This window comes from Pseudophryne corroboree, chromosome 3 (assembly GCF_028390025.1).
Source record: "Pseudophryne corroboree isolate aPseCor3 chromosome 3, aPseCor3.hap2, whole genome shotgun sequence".
NCBI classification, from domain to species: domain Eukaryota; kingdom Metazoa; phylum Chordata; class Amphibia; order Anura; family Myobatrachidae; genus Pseudophryne; species Pseudophryne corroboree.
Window position 1 is genome coordinate 378,784,443 of NC_086446.1, and position 16,285 is coordinate 378,800,727.

General features: G+C 48.9%; 1 protein-coding gene across 1 annotated transcript in view; it reads left to right on the top strand.

Moving 5' to 3' along the window:
* Positions 1–16,285, top strand: part of CCDC103 (coiled-coil domain containing 103) — a 132,363-nt gene that overhangs the window by 62,846 nt on the left and 53,232 nt on the right. The gene's annotated exons all lie outside the window — the stretch shown is intronic.

Consider the following 16,285-nt stretch of genomic DNA (forward strand, 5'->3'; position numbering starts at 1 on the left):
TAGAATGGGTGTGCACTGGCTCCTCCCTATATGCCCCTCCTCCAGACCTCAGTTAGATCCTGTGCCCAGAGGAGACTGGGTGCTTTCAGGGGAGCTCTCCTGAGCTTCTCTGTAAAAAAGAATATTGTTAGGTTTTTTATTTTCAGGGAGTCATGCTGGCAACAGGCTCCCTGCGTCGTGGGACTGAGGAGAGAGAAGCAGACCTACTTCAGTGATAGGCTCTGCTTCTTAGGCTACTGGACACCATTAGCTCCAGAGGGATTGGAACGCAGGTCTCACCCTAGCCGTTCGTCCCAGAGCCGCGCCGCCGTCCTCCTTGCAGAGCCGGAAGATAGAAGCCGGGTGAGTATACGAAGGAAGAAGACTTCACAGGCGGCAGAAGACTTCGGATCTTCACTGAGGTAACGCGCAGCGGTAACGCTGCGCGCCATTGCTCCCACACACACACACACACACACACGATACAGGCACGGATGGGTGCAGGGCGCAGGGGGGGCGCCCTGGGCAGCAATAATCCTCTTGGCTGGCATAATTTTTTTTTATTATGAGCGGGACCGAAGCCCGCCGCTGTGGGGGCGGAGCTTGATCCCACAGCACTAACCAGCACCATTTTCTCCACAGCACGCTGCTGGAAGCTGGCTCCCCGGACTTTCCCCTGCTGAACACGGTGACAGAGGGCTTTGAAGGAGGGGGGCACATAATTTGGGCGCAGTCAGTATATAAAAAAGCGCTATATATATATCTGGGAATTGTGTTTCCAGGGTCATTGGCGCTGGGTGTGTGCTGGCATACTCTCTCTCTGTCTCTCCAAAGGGCCTTGTTGGGGACCTGTCTCCAGATTAGAGATTTCCCTGAGTGTGTGGGGTGTCGGTACGTGTGTGTCGGCATGTGTGAAGCGGAAGGCTCTTCTAGGGAGGAGGTGGAGCAAATGAGTGTGGTGTCTCTGTCGGCAACGCCGACACCTGATTGGGTGGATATGTGGAATGTTTTAAATGCAAATGTGAATTTATTACATAAAAGGTTGGTCAAAGCGGAGTCCAGGGAAAGTACAGGGAGTCAATCCCTGCCTTTCACTATGTCACAGGGCCCTTCTGGGTCTCAGAAGCGCCCACTATCCCAAGTAGTAGACACTGATACCGACACGGATTCTGACTCCAGTGTCGACTACGATGATGCGAGGTTGCAGCCAAAATTGGCGAAAACTATTCATTATATGATTATTGCAATAAAAGATGTGTTGCATATCACAGACGACCCCTCTGTACCTGACACGAGGGTCCACATGTTTAAAGAAAAGAAACCTGAGGTTACTTTCCCCCCTTCACATGAGCTAAATGAGTTGTTTGAAAGGGCTTGGGAAACTCCAGACAAGAAACTGCAGATTCCCAAAAGGATTCTTATGGCGTATCCTTTCCCGGCTAAGGACAGGATACTGTGGGAATCCTCCCCCAGGGTGGACAAAGCGTTGACGCGCTTATCCAAAAAGGTGGCGCTGCCGTCTCAAGATACCGCAACCCTCAAGGATCCTGCTGATCGCAGGCAGGAGACTACCTTGAAGTCTATTTACACGCATACTGGTACATTACTCAGAACGGCGATAGTGTCGGCTTGGGTTTGTAGTGCTGTAGCAGCGTGGACAGATACCTTGGGGTATATTTACTAAGGTCCCGATTTTGACCGAGATGGTGTTTTTTCGTCAAAGTGTCATCTTGGTAATTTACTAAACTAAAATCACGGCAGTGATGAGGGCATTCGTATTTTTATTACGGCTGTGTAGTAAAAATACGAATGAATACACCATCGGTCAAACGTGGCTATTTAGGTATTGAACACGGTCATTTACTAACCATTCGTATTTGAAATCTCTTGCGTGAAAATGCATGTGCGGCCGTGAAAAAATACTAATCGTACAAAAAGCCTAAAAAAAAGTAGACCTGCTTTTGAGAAGCGTGTTTACATGTGTTCCGACTTCATCATTAATCACACCTGCATTTTTGGCCCTTTAAAAGGTGGGCCAGCACATTTGCCAAATCAATCACTCTGAAATGGCTGCTGCCGTGTGTAGCAGTGAATTTGGTTTTGCTGTGGGATTCCTGAGACTGCTCCATGAGGCTACAAGAAACCAGGGCCAGGAAACTGAACATGGTCAGCAGGTTGTACAGGTGCCGCGGAGGCTGCGCAGGCCTCGGTTTTTTAGGGGGCGTTTGAACTTAAACGCATTGGCCGATGACCAGGTCATACAGATGTTCAGGCTAAATAGGACCAACATTTTCCGTCTGTATGACCTAGTCAAACTGGACCTAGACCCTGAGACAGCACGCTCTCGCTCTGTCTCAGGCCTGCACAAACTCCTGGCTGTGTTGCACTTTATGGCTACTGGCAGCTTTCAGGCTGTGACAGGCGATGTAATAGGAATCTCACAGCCCACCTTTTCAAAATATTTAAATTAGGTGAGGCAAACCATACATACTCCTCTATGCCCCATTTTTGTATTGTGTAATGTGAATTTATAACAGTATATTTGAACAAAGTGCTTAAGACACTCACCTTATATTTTTGACTGTACACTCAGGTTTTGGATGCATTTGAACCACACATAGATGCCTCTATCTGCTTCCCTACCCAGGAGTCTCAGTGGCATGCAGTCAGGGTAGCTTTCTATGAGCTTGCTGGCATGCCAAATATGCTGGGTGCCATAGATTGCACACACGTTGAGCTGAGACCACCTAGTGGCAGGCAATATATTTATATAAATAGACATTTTGGCCAATCAACTAATGTCCAGGTGGTTTGTGATGCAAATCTCAAAATTATGAGTGTTGTTGCGGGTTACCCTGGCGGCTGCCATGACTCCTTCATCCTCAGTCAGTCATCCCTCTTTGATAAATTTGAGGCTGGAGAAATGCCGGATGGCTGGCTGCTGGGTATGTACCAAGTATTTGTGTTTAATTTTGTGCTTACCTCAACCTGCACATTATGTTAGCACTGTGTTTGTGCATCAATATTTTACAATGCTGCTAATCTCTGTTTCTCTGACGTCCTAGTGGATGCTGGGAACTCCGTAAGGACCATGGGGAATAGCGGCTCCGCAGGAGTCTGGGCACATCTAAAGAAAGCTTTAGGATCACCTGGTGTGCACTGGCTCCTCCCCCTATGACCCTCCTCCAAGCCCCAGTTAGATCTCTGTGCCCGAACGAGAAGGGTGCACACTAGGGGCTCTCCTGAGCTCTTTGTGAAAGTTTTAGTTAGGTTTATTATTTTCAGTGAGACCTGCTGGCAACAGGCTCACTGCATCGAGGGACTAAGGGGAGAAGAAGCGAACTCACCTGCGTGCAGAGTGGATTGGGCTTCTTGGCTACTGGACATTAGCTCCAGAGGGACGATCACAGGTTCAGCCTGGATGGGTCCCGGAGCCGCGCCGCCGGCCCCCTTACAGAGCCAGAAGAGCGAAGAGGTCCGGAAAATCGGCGGCAGAAGACGATCCTGTCTTCAGATAAGGTAGCGCACAGCACCGCAGCTGTGCGCCATTGCTCTCAGCACACTTCACACTCCGGTCACTGAGGGTGCAGGGCGCTGGGGGGCAGCGCCCTGAGACGCAATAAATCGATAAAAACCTTATATGGCTAAAATAAATGCATCACATATAACTCCTGGGCTATATGGATGCATTTAACCCCTGCCAAAACATACAGAAAAACGGATGATAAGGACGCCGAGAAAGGGGCGGAGCCTATCTCCTCAGCACACTGGCGCCATTTTCCCTCACAGCTCAGTTGGAGGGAAGCTCCCTGGCTCTCCCCTGCAGTCACTACACTACAGAAAGGGGTTAAAAAAGAGAGGGGGGCACAAATTAGGCGCAGTATAAACAATACAGCAGCTATAAAGGGAAAAACACTTATATAAGGTTATCCCTGTATATATATAGCGCTCTGGTGTGTGCTGGCAAACTCTCCCTCTGTCTCCCCAAAGGGCTAGTGGGGTCCTGTCCTCTATCAGAGCATTCCCTGTGTGTGTGCTGTGTGTCGGTACGTTTGTGTCGACATGTATGAGGAGAAAAATGATGTGGAGACGGAGTAGAGTGTCTGTAATAGTGTTGTCACCCCCTAGGGGGTCGACACCTGAGTGGATGTACTGTTGAAATTGCGTGACAGTGTCAGCTTTGTATTAAAGACAGTGGTTGACATGAGACAGCCGGCTACTCAGCTTGTGCATGTCCAGACGTCTCATACAGGGGCTCTAAAGCGCCCGTTACCTCAGATACAGACGCCGACACGGATACTGACTCCTGTGTCGACGGTGAAGAGACAACCGTGATTTCCAATAGGGCCACACATTGCATGATTGAGGCAATGGAAAATGTTTACACTTTTCTGATAATATGAATACCACCAAAAAAAAGGGGTATTATGTTTGGTGAGGAAAAACTTCCTGTAGTTTTCCTGAATCTGAGAAATAAAATGAGGTGTGTGATGATGCGTGGGTTTCCCCCCGATAACAATTGATAATTTTTAAAAAAGTTATTGGCAGTATACCTTTTCCCGCCAGAGGTTAGGGTGCGTTGGGAAACACCCCCTAGGGGGGATAAGGCGCTCACACGCTTGTAAGAACAAGGGCTCTATCCTCTCCTGAGATGGCCGCCCTTAAGGATCCTGCTGATAGAAAGCAGGAGGGTATCCTAAAAGGTATTTACACACATACTGGTGTTATACTGCGACCAGCAATCGCCTCAGCCTGGATGTGCAGTGCTGGGTTGGCGTGGTCGGATTCCCTGACTGGAAATATTGATATCCTAGATAAGGACAGTATATTATTGCCTATAGAGCAATTAAAAGATGCATTTCTATATATGCATGATGCACAGCGGAATATTTGCCGACTGGCATCAAGTATAAGTGCGTTGTCCAATTCTACCAGTAAAGTGGTCAGGTGATGCGGATTCCAAACGGCATTTGGAAGTATTGCCTTAAAAAAAGGGGATGTACCCCTGGTCGCCTCTCAAAATAAGACGCCGTATTATCAGGCGCAGTCCTGGTTGGCAAGCGGACAAAAGGGTTCCTCTTTTCTGCACGTGACAGAGGGAGAGGAAAATGGCTGCAGAGATCAGCCAGTTCCCAGGAACAGAAACCCTTTTCTGCCTCTGCCAAGCCCTCAGTATGACGCTAGGGCTTTACAAGTTCAGGCACGGTGGGGGCCCGTTCTCAATTAATTTCAGTGCGCAGTGGGCTCACTCGCAAGTAGACCCCTGGATCCTTCAGGTAATATTTTCAGGGGTACAAATTGGAATTCGAGACGTATTCCCCTCGCCGTTTCCAAAAGTCTGTTTTACCGACGTCTCCCGCTGACAGGGAGGCAGTTTTGGAAGCCATTCACAAGCTGTATTCCCAGCAGGTGATAATTAAGGTACCCCTCCTGCAACAGGGAACGGGGTATTATTCCACACTATTGTGGTACCGAAGCCAGACGGCTCGGTGAGACCGATTTTAAAATCTAAAATCTTTGAACACTTACATACAGAGGTTCAAATTCAAAATTGAGTCACTCAGAGCAGTGATTGCAAACCTGGAAGAAGGGGACTACATGATGTCTCGGGACATCAAGGATGCTTACCTTCATGTCAAAATTTACCCTTCTCACCAAGGGTATCTCAGGTTATGGTACAGAACTGTCACTATCAGTTCAGACGCTGCCGTAGGGATGGTCCACGGCACCCCGGGTCTTTACTGAAGTAATGACCGAAATGATGATATTCCTTCGAAGGAAGGGAATTTTAGTTATCCTTTACTTGGACGATTCCCTGATAAGGGTAAGATCCAGGGAACAGTTGGAGATCGGTGTAGCACTATCTCAGGTAGTGTTGCGGCAGCACGATTGGATTCTCAATATTCCAAATTCGCAGCTGGTTCCGACGACTTGTCTTCTGTTCCTAGGGATGATCCAGGACACAGTCCAGAAAGAAGGTGTTTCTCCCGGAGGAGAAAGCCAGGGAGTTATCCGAGCTAGTCAGGAACCTCCTAAAACCGAACCAAGTCTCAGTGCATCAATGCACAAGGGTTCTGGGTAAAAATGGTGGCTTCCTACGAAGCAATCCCATTCGGCAGATTCCACGCAAGACTTTCCAGTGGAACCTACTGGACAAATGGTCCGGGTCGCATCTTCAGATGCATCAGCGGATAACCCTGTCACCAGGGACAAGGGTATCCCTCCTGTGGTGGTTGCAGAGTGCTCATCTTCTAGAGGGCCGCAGATTCGGCATTCAGGACTGGGTCCTGGTGACCACGGATGCCAGCCTGCGAGGCTGGGGAGCAGTCACACAGGGAAGGAATATCCAGGGCTTATGGTCAAGCCTGGAGACATCACTTCACATAAATATCCTGAAGCTAAGGGCCATTTACAATGCTCTAAGCTTAGCAAGACCTCTGCTTCAAGGTCAGCCGGTGTTGATCCAGTCGGACAACATTACGGCAGTCACCCACGTAAACAGACAGGGTGCCACAAGAAGCAGGAGGGCAATGGCAGAAGCTGCAAGGATTCTTCGCTGGGCGAAAAACCATGTGATAGCACTGTCAGCAGTTTTCATTCCGGGAGTGGACAACTGGGAAGCAGATTTCCTCAGCACGACCTCCACCCGGGAGAGTAGGGACTTCACCCAGAAGTCTTCCACATGATTATAAACCGTTGGGAAAAACTCGACAGGTATTGCGCCAGGTCAAGGGACCCTCAGACAATAGCTGTAGATGCTCTGGTAACACCGTGGGTGTACCAATCAGTGTATGGGTTCCCTCCTCTGCCTCTCATACCCAAGGTACTGAGATTGATAAGATGGAGAGGAGTAAGCACTATATTAGTGGCTCCGGATTGGCCAAGAAGGACTTGGTAACCGGACCTTCAAGAGATGCTCACGGAGGATCCGTGGCCTCTACCTCTAAGAAGGGACCTGCTTCAGCGGGGACCTTGTCTGTTCCAAGACTTTCCGCGGCTGCGTTGACGGCATGGCGGTTGAACGCCGGATCCTGAAGGAAAAAGGCATTCCGGATGAAGTCATCCCTATCCTGATCAAGGCCGGGAAGGATGTAACCGCAAAACATTATCACCGCATTTGGCGAAAATATGTTGCGTGGTGCGAGGTCAGTAAGGCTCGACGGAGGAAATTCAACTGGGTCGATTCCTACATTTCCTGCAAACATGAGTATCTATGGGCCTGAAATTGGGGTCCATTAAGGTTCAAATTTCGGCTCTGTCGATTTTCTTCCAAAAAAGAACTAGCTTCAGTCCCTGAAGTTCAGACGTTTGTTAAAGGGGTACTGCATATACAGCCTCCTTTTGTGCCTTCAGTGGCACTTTGGGGTCTCAAGGTGGTTTTTGGGTTCCAAAAGTCACATTGGTTTGACCCACTTAAATCTGTGGAGTTAAAATATCTCACAGAAAAAGTGGTCATGCTGTTGGCTCTGGCCTGGGCCAGGCGCGTGTCAGAATTGGTGGCTTTATCCTGTAAAAGGCCTTATCTGATTTTCCATTCGGACAGGGCGGAATTGAGGACTCGTCCTCAGTTTCTCCCTAAGGTGGTTTCAGCGTTCACCTGAACCAAACCTATTGTGGTGCCTGCGGCTACTAGGGACTTGGAGGACTCCAAGTTGCTAGACGTTGTCAGGACCCGGAAAATATATGTTTCCAGGACGGCTGGAGTCGGGAAATCTGACTCGCTGTTTATCCTGTATGCACCCAACTAGCTGGGTGCTCCTGCTTCTAAGCAGACTATTGCTCGTTGGATTTGTAGTACAATTCAGCTTGCACATTCTGTGGCAGGCCTGCCACAGCCAAAAAATCTGTAAATGCCCACTCCACAAGGAAGGTGGGCTCATCTTGGGCAGCTGCCCGAGGGGTCTCGGCTTTACAACTTTGCCGAGCAGTTACTTGGTCAGGAGCAAATACGTTTGTAAAATTCTACAAATTTGATACCCTGGCTGAGGAGGACCGGGAGTTCTCTCATTGGGTGCTGCAGAGTCATCCGCACTCTCCCGCCCGTTTGGGAGCTTTGGTATAATCCCCATGGTCCTTACGGAGTTCCCAGCATCCACTAGGACGTCAGAGAAAATAAGAATTTACTTACCGATAATTCTATTTCTCGTAGTCCGTAGTGGATGCTGGGCGCCCATCCCAAGTGCGGATTGTCTGCAATACTGGTACATAATTATTGTTACCAAAAAATTCGGGTTATTGCTGTAGTGAGCCATCTTTTCTAGAGGCTCCTCTATTATCATGCTGTTAACTGGGTTCAGATCACAAGTTGTACAGTGTGAGTGGTGTGGCTGGTATGAGTCTTACCCGGGATTCAAAATCCTTCCTTATTGTGTACGCTCGTCCGGGCACAGTATCCTAACTGAGGCTTGGAGGAGGGTCATAGGGGGAGGAGCCAGTGCACACCAGGTGATCCTAAAGCTTTCTTTAGATGTGCCCAGACTCCTGCGGAGCCGCTATTCCCCATGGTCCTTACGGAGTTCCCAGCATCCACTACGGACTACGAGAAATAGAATTATCGGTAAGTAAATTCTTATTTTTTCAGGTGATGGGGGTTATGGCTGCTACTCTTGGCTTCTGTCTCCATTTTCCGCCCCTGATTCCCCTTACAATCATGCACATAAGTCTACGCGAAATGTGATAGAACGATGTTTTGGTGTACTGAAATCAAGGTTTCGGTGTCTGGATAAGTCTGCCGGGCTTTTGTTGTATAGTCCCTTAAAGGTGACTAGGATTGTGTTCTGCTTCTGTTTTCTTCATAACGTGTTTGCAGCAACATCTGCCACATGATGATGATGATGATGATGATGAAGAAAACAGTCAGCAAGCAGAGGAGTTAGAAACATCTGGCGACACTGTGAGTACAGATATAGGGAGGCAGGTAAGGCAAGACCTGATTTTGGCACATTTTAGTGGTAAGTAAATTTGCCTGTGTGCTTTGTATATGAACAATTAAGGCACACCAATGTATTTTCTGTAGTAATGTGGCTCTTGCTCCCTCTTGAGCTAGTCAGCCGAGTGTTGTTTGTTTGCTTGATATGTGTTTATGTCTAACTGTTGGGTATCAGTTACTTAGCTATTTGTATAGCGGTTTTGGTTAGTAATTATGTGTTTATAATGTTAAAAGTTTTTTTTTCACATTCAAAGGTAATGTTTGACACAATACTACATAATAATTTAGTATGCACTAACAACCATTATTGTTTAGCCTATTGTTTGTGTTTGTTGTGTGTCGACTTTCTTCTAAAGCTGTGTTTGAAATATGTTACCTCATTAGCACAACATAATGGACATTGAGTATTGTGTGCCAATTAGCCAAACATACATTGACTAACACCAACCTTACAAAATTGCTTACACATATTTATGGCTGTGATGTGGTAAACGTTCATGTTAGTAATGATGCTAGAATATTCCCAACACATGTGAGTGTTCACTCTAAGAATTTTCCTCTTACACTGACAGTTTTTTGCACATAACACATTGCACATCAATCACTTTTCACATTTATTACTGTACAACATGTGTTTTCATTACAAATAACTGCTATTGTGTAGACCTAGTTTTGTCAACAATGTGTCTCCAGCTGCAGGGTGGCCTATTTCTTAGGCTGTTCTTTGGTGGCTGACGTGGGTTTGGTTTGGGCAGTGGAGCGGGTTCGGCTGGATCTTCGAACTGGTGATGAAATTGGGGTCTGTGTAGGTGTGTTGGTCCCTGAGCTGGAACCTTGTTGGTGTTGTGCCAACAAATTAATATTTTGACTGAGGTTAGCCAGGGTTGCCGTAAGTTGTGTTGTGGCTGTTGTGTTGTTGTCTATGATGCGAGACATGGTTTCTGATATAATTTGATTACTTTGAATTAACTGAATGAGGGCCTGTTGATGTCGGTGTTGCTCATCCATTATGCGCTGAAAGGTAACAATAAGTTGGCTGTTATCTGCTCTCATCTGCTCCATACTGTTTTCGACTCTGCATAGCTGGACATTGAGCCTGCTTGTGTTTCTACACAGTCTCGGGAGATGGTGGGGCAGACAGGCTAGGTATTGGGTGTGTGTGCGTAGGCAATCAATATTCTGTGCCTGAAAAAAAGGCATTTGTTTCCCCCAGCACCCTGAATGATAACCGTAACCAGATATAAATTCCACATGATAATAGAATTCAGAGATCTTCGTTACGGTTATCATTCAGGGTGCTGGGGGAAACAAATGCCTTTTTTTCTTGCTTAGAAATACCCCTCCCTTTCGAGCACCTGGATGATATCACTAAGCTAATTGAGCATCTACCAATATATATATATGTTTGTTGTGAGAGGCAGAGAGGTTCCTGCATTAGGAGGAGGTGCAGGCCCTGACATGCCACATGGAGCATTATGGGGTTGCTCCAAGGTAGGTAGCTCTTAGCTTAGACATATTGTAGTAAGGAGCCATTATCATGTGGCTCCTTGCTGGTTAATCTTAGACCCAGATTGGGGTAATGGAGGTGTGAGGTGTGGTGCCTCTGGACTGGCTGAGCTGGATGGCCTTAGTGTGGCATACCTTTACATTCTATTAACACTTTTCACTTATTAATTTTTTAACACTATTTCTCTATTTTAATTGCATTTCATTTTTGTATCACTTTCTCTATAGCTTCGGCTTCCTAAATACTAATTTATTAACACTATAGTTTTTTCACTGGTATGCTACGCTGGGCTTTCTGGCTTATGCTGGTGTTTTGGGGTGCCACACCCTGCACCTAGATATAGCGCTAGGGACCCCAAATATACAGAGACGCCTTGATGCGGCTTTGGAGCTTATTCACACATTTGCGCAAATATGTGTAACGAAGATCTCTGAATTCTATTATCATGTGGAATTTATATCTGGTTACGGTTATCATTCAGGGTGCTGGGCGAAACAAATGCCTTTTTCTCTAACGTCCTAAGTGGATGCTGGGGACTCCGTCAGGACCATGGGGTTTAGCGGCTCCGCAGGAGACAGGGCACAATAATAAAAGCTTTAGGATCAGGTGGTGTGCACTGGCTCCTCCCCCTATGACCCTCCTCCAAGCCTCAGTTAGATTTTTGTGCCCGGCCGAGAAGGGTGCAATCTAGGTGGCTCTCCTGAGCTGCTTAGAATAAAAGTTTAAGTTAGGTTTTTTATTTTCAGTGAGTCCTGCTGGCAACAGGCTCACTGCCACTGGGACTTAGGGGAGAGAAGTAAACTCACCTGCGTGCAGGATGGATTTGCTTCTTAGGCTACTGGACACCATTAGCTCCAGAGGGAGTCGGAACACAGGTCTCACCCTGGGGTTCGTCCCGGAGCCGTGCCGCCGACCCCCCTTGCAGATGCCGAAGTTGAAGAGGTCCAGAGGTCCAGAAACAGGCGGCAGAAGACTTTCAGTCTTCATAAGGTAGTGCACAGCACTGCAGCTGTACGCCATTGTTGTCAGCACACTTCATACCAGCGGTCACTGAGGGTGCAGGGCGCTGGGGGGGGCGCCCTGGGCAGCAATGTATTATACCTTTTTTATGGCTAAAATACATCACATATAGCCCTTGAGGCTATATGGATGTATTTAACCCCTGCCAGATCTCACAAACTCCGGGAGAAGAGCCCGCCGTTTTAGGGGGCGGGGCCTATTCTCCTCAGCACACGGCGCCATTTTCCTGCTCAGCTCTGCTGTGAGGAAGGCTCCCAGGCTCTCCCCTGCACTGCACTACAGAAACAGGGTTAAAACAGAGAGGGGGGGCACTTATTTGGCGATATGATTACATATGTGAAAATGCTATAAGGAAAAACACTTGTATAAGGGGTTGTCCCTGTATAATTATAGCGTTTTTGGTGTGTGCTGGCAAACTCTCCCTCTGTCTCCCCAAAGGGCTAGTGGGGTCCTGTCCTCTATCAGAGCATTCCCTGTGTGTGTGCTGTGTGTCGGTACGTGTGTGTCGACATGTAGGAGGACGATGTTGGTGAGGAGGCGGAGCAAATTGCCTGTATTGGTGATGTCACTCTCTAGGGAGTCGACACCGGAATGGATGGCTTATTTAGGAATTACGTGATAATGTCAACACGATGCAAGGTCGGTTGACGACATGAGACGGCCGGCAAACAAATTAGTACCTGTCCAGGCGTCTCAGACACCGTCAGGGGCTTGTAAAAACGCCCATTTACCTCAGTTGGTCGACACAGACACGGACACTGACTTCAGTGTCGACGGTGAAGAAACAAACGTATTTTCCTTTAGAGCCACACGTTACATGTTAAGGGCAATGAAGGAGGTGTTATGTCACGAACCTCGGGCAGCGGCGACCGCGCTTGTCCCTGCGGGTGGCCTGGTCTGCCCGGCGCCTCTCTTCCCCTGTCAGTCTCCGGCTTCAGCGGCGGGTCGGCGCTGCTCTCCGGCGGCTTCCCGGAAGCAAGGGCGCCGCCATCACAAGCAAGGGCAAGGAGGCGGAGCAGGTCTGACGTCACCTGCCTGCTCCGCCAATCAGGCTAGGGCGGGGAATTTAAAATCAGATACCAGGCAGAGATCCGATGCCTGAGTATCTTCGTTTCTCCTGTGGAAGCTATGATCCAGAGCTCCCTCGTCCCTGCAAGCATCCTGTGCTTCCAAGCATCCTGTCCCTGCAAGCATCCTGTGCTTCCAAGCATCCTGTGCCTACAAGCAACCTGTGCTTCCAAGCATCCTGTGCCTACAAGCAACCTGTGCTTCCAAGCATCCTGTGCCTACAAGCACCTCCGTGCCTCCAGTTACCTCCGTGTCTCCAAGCACCTCGTGCCTCCAAGCACCTCCGTGCCTCCAAGCACCTCCGTGCCTCCAAGCACCTCGTGCCTCCAAGCACCTCGTGCCTCCAAGCACCTCCGCGCCTCAAGCACCTCCGTGCCTCCAGTTACCTCCGTGCCTCCAGTTACCTCCGTGCCTCCAGTTACCTCCGTGCCTCCAAGCACCTCCGTGCCTCCAAGCACCTCGTGCCTCCAAGCACCCCGTGCCTCCAAGCACCTCCGCGCCTCAAAGCACCTCCGTGCCTCCAGTTACCTCCGTGTCTCCAAGCACCTCGTGCCTCCAAGCACCTCGTCCCTCCAAACACCTCGGTGTCTCCAAACACCTCCGTGCCTCCAAGCACCTCCGTGCCTCCAAACACCTCCGTGCCTCCAAGGGTCTCCCAGCACTCCCTGTACTCCCAGTACCTCAGTGCCTTCAATACCACAGTGTCTCCAATATCTCAGTACCCCAGCCTTCATTATTTCTACAAGTCTTGTCTTACAGGAGACCTACAAGAATTCCTCTGGGCCTCCCGCCTGCCGTCTTAGTTCTGCATGAGGAAGACCTACATCCGGCCATCTCTACTACGACCCAGTGGCGGTTCCTCTTCCCGGTCATCGGAAGAAGCCCCGAGTCCACAACACTCCCAAACCAGGTCAGTGATAGTATACTCAGGCCTCATGGACTCGGGGGATCGGAACACGGACTCTAGTGCCATCCAGAACCTGGCTTCTCGAGTGCAAAGTCAGGAAGCAGCACAAGGTCAGGTGATGCAGTACCTCCAGCAGTTGTCCGGGCGTCTGGATCAGATTCAGGCGTCTCTGGCCTCAGTAATTCCGGCTCCTGTTCCAGCAGTCGCACCAGTTGCCGTTGCCAGCAATGTTCAACCATCGGCCGGTGTCACTCCACGCCTTCAGTTGCCTACTCCGTCCCGCTATAATGGGAATCCCAAAAATTGTCGTGGTTTCTTGAACCAGTGCGAGGTACATTTCGAGCTACTTGCACACAACTTTCCTACAGACCGGTCCAAGGTAGCATATATTATTTCTCTGTTGGAAGGTTCTGCTTTGGATTGGGTGTCTCCATTATGGGAACGATCTGATCCCATGGTTTCCAACTACACCAACTTCATCTCGTCCTTTCGAAGGATTTTCGACGAGCCCGGCAGAATGACCACTGCTTCTTCCGATTTGCTCCGTGTTCGGCAGGGCGCCCGTTCCGTGGGCCAGTACGTGGTTCATTTCCAGACCATTGCTTCCGAACTACGCTGGAATAATGATGCCCTGAGAGCTGCCTTCTGGAACGGTCTTTCCGACCGGCTGAAAGACGAGCTGGTTACTAGAGATCTGCCGGATCCATTAGAAGATTTGATTTCCCTTTGCGTCAAGGTGGATCTTCGGATGCAGGAGCGTGGAAGAGAACGTAACCGTTCGGATCGTTCCAGGTTCCGGAATCCTACTCCTAGGCCGGTGGCCTCACCTAGCTCAGATGAGCCCATGCAAATTAACCGCTCCCGACTGTCTCCGGAAGAACGACAGCGTCGTCGTGAGGGTAAACTCTGCCTTTACTGTGGAGCCGCAGATCATTTTCTTAAATCTTGTAAAGTCCGTCCGGGAAACGGGCAGACCTAGCTTGTTCCGGAGGAGTCAAGCTGGGAGTTACGACAAAAGCTTCTCCAACTTCGGACTGCTTGCTTCCAGTAACTCTAGTCTCCAATTCAGTCTCCAGGTCTTGTGAAGCCCTATTGGATTCCGGAGCTGCAGGGAACTTCGTTTCTTCCTTCTGTGCCCAAAGTTTGGGTTTAAAGTTACGGCCTATCGAGCGGCCAATTTCACTGACGGCTATCAACGGGACTAGAATTTCCAAAGGTCTCATAATGTGGCGCACGGGGCCAGTTAAGCTGCGGGTCGGGGCTCTACATCAGGAAGATTTGGAACTCTTGGTAATCCCAGAAATGCCCCATGATCTGGTTCTTGGAATGCCTTGGCTGAAAAGTCATAACCCCCACATCGATTGGAAGTCGTCACAAATTCTGTCCTGGAGTTCCTTTTGTCACACTAATTGTCTTACTCCTGTTTGTCCGCTCCGTGTTACCTCCAAAACGGATGAAGAGCACATTCCGGAGGCATATCAAGGGTACAAGGACGTATTTTCGGAACAAGCTGCTGACCTGTTACCACCTCACAGGCCTTGGGACTGCCCTATTGACCTTGTCCCAGGGAAGACGCCACCTCGTGGTCGCACATATCCTCTGTCTCTTCCCGAGACTCAAGCCATGTCGGAGTATATTAAGTCCAATATGCTCAAGGGATTCATTCGCCCCTCTTCCTCCCCTGCTGGTGCAGGCTTCTTTTTCGTGAAGAAAAAGGACGGGGGGTTGAGACCATGCATCGACTACCGCGGCCTAAACGACATTACTATTAAGAATAAATACCCCTTGCCACTAATCACAGAGTTATTTGATAGGGTTCGTGGTGCCCGCATTTTTTCAAAACTCGACTTGAGAGGAGCTTATAATCTTATACGCATCCGAGAGGGGGATGAATGGAAGACTGCCTTTAATACCCGAGATGGGCATTACGAATACTTGGTGATGCCGTTTGGTCTTAGTAATGCTCCCGCGGTTTTCCAGGGATTCGTCAACGAAATCTTTCGTGATATGCTGTATCAGAGCGTTGTGGTATATCTGGACGACATACTGATTTTTTCCAAGAATCTTGTCGAACACAGGACTCAAGTCAAAGAGGTGCTACACCGTTTACAAGAGAATCATCTCTACGCCAAGCTTTCCAAATGTACCTTTGAAGTAACATCTATTCCGTTCCTCGGTTATGTCATCTCGGGGACGGAGCTTCGCATGGATCCGGAAAAGTTGTCGGCCATTCGTGATTGGACTCAGCCTCTTTCCCTGAAAGCAATACAAAGGTTCCTGGGCTTTGCGAACTACTACAGGAAATTCATTAAAGGTTTCTCCACCATTGTTGCACCCATTACTGCCCTGACGAGAAAGGGTTCTAATCCTAGTTTGTGGCCTCCGGAAGCCATTGTAGCTTTTTCTCGCTTAAAGTTAGCTTTCACGACGGCTCCAGTTCTCCAACAACCAAATTTCGAGGAACCCTTCTTCTTAGAAGTTGATGCATCTTCAGTCGGGGTGGGGGCTGTCCTCTCCCAGCATTCCTCTGATAAGAAATTACATCCGTGTGGCTTCCACTCTCGTAAATTCTCTCCAGCCGAACGAAATTACTCTATTGGAGACCAGGAACTCTTGGCAATCAAATCTGCCTTGGAAGAATGGAGATATCTTCTAGAAGGGGCTAAACATGTGTTTACCATCTACACGGATCACAAGAATTTACTGTACATCAAATCCGCACAATGTTTGAATCCTCGCCAGGCGAGATGGGCACTTTTCTTTTCCCGATTCTCGTTCATTATCAAGTACCGTGCCGGGACTCTCAATATTAAAGCAGATGCGCTTTCCCGTTCACAGGTTCCCACAGACGAGGATGAACCTCCGGAGCGGGGTT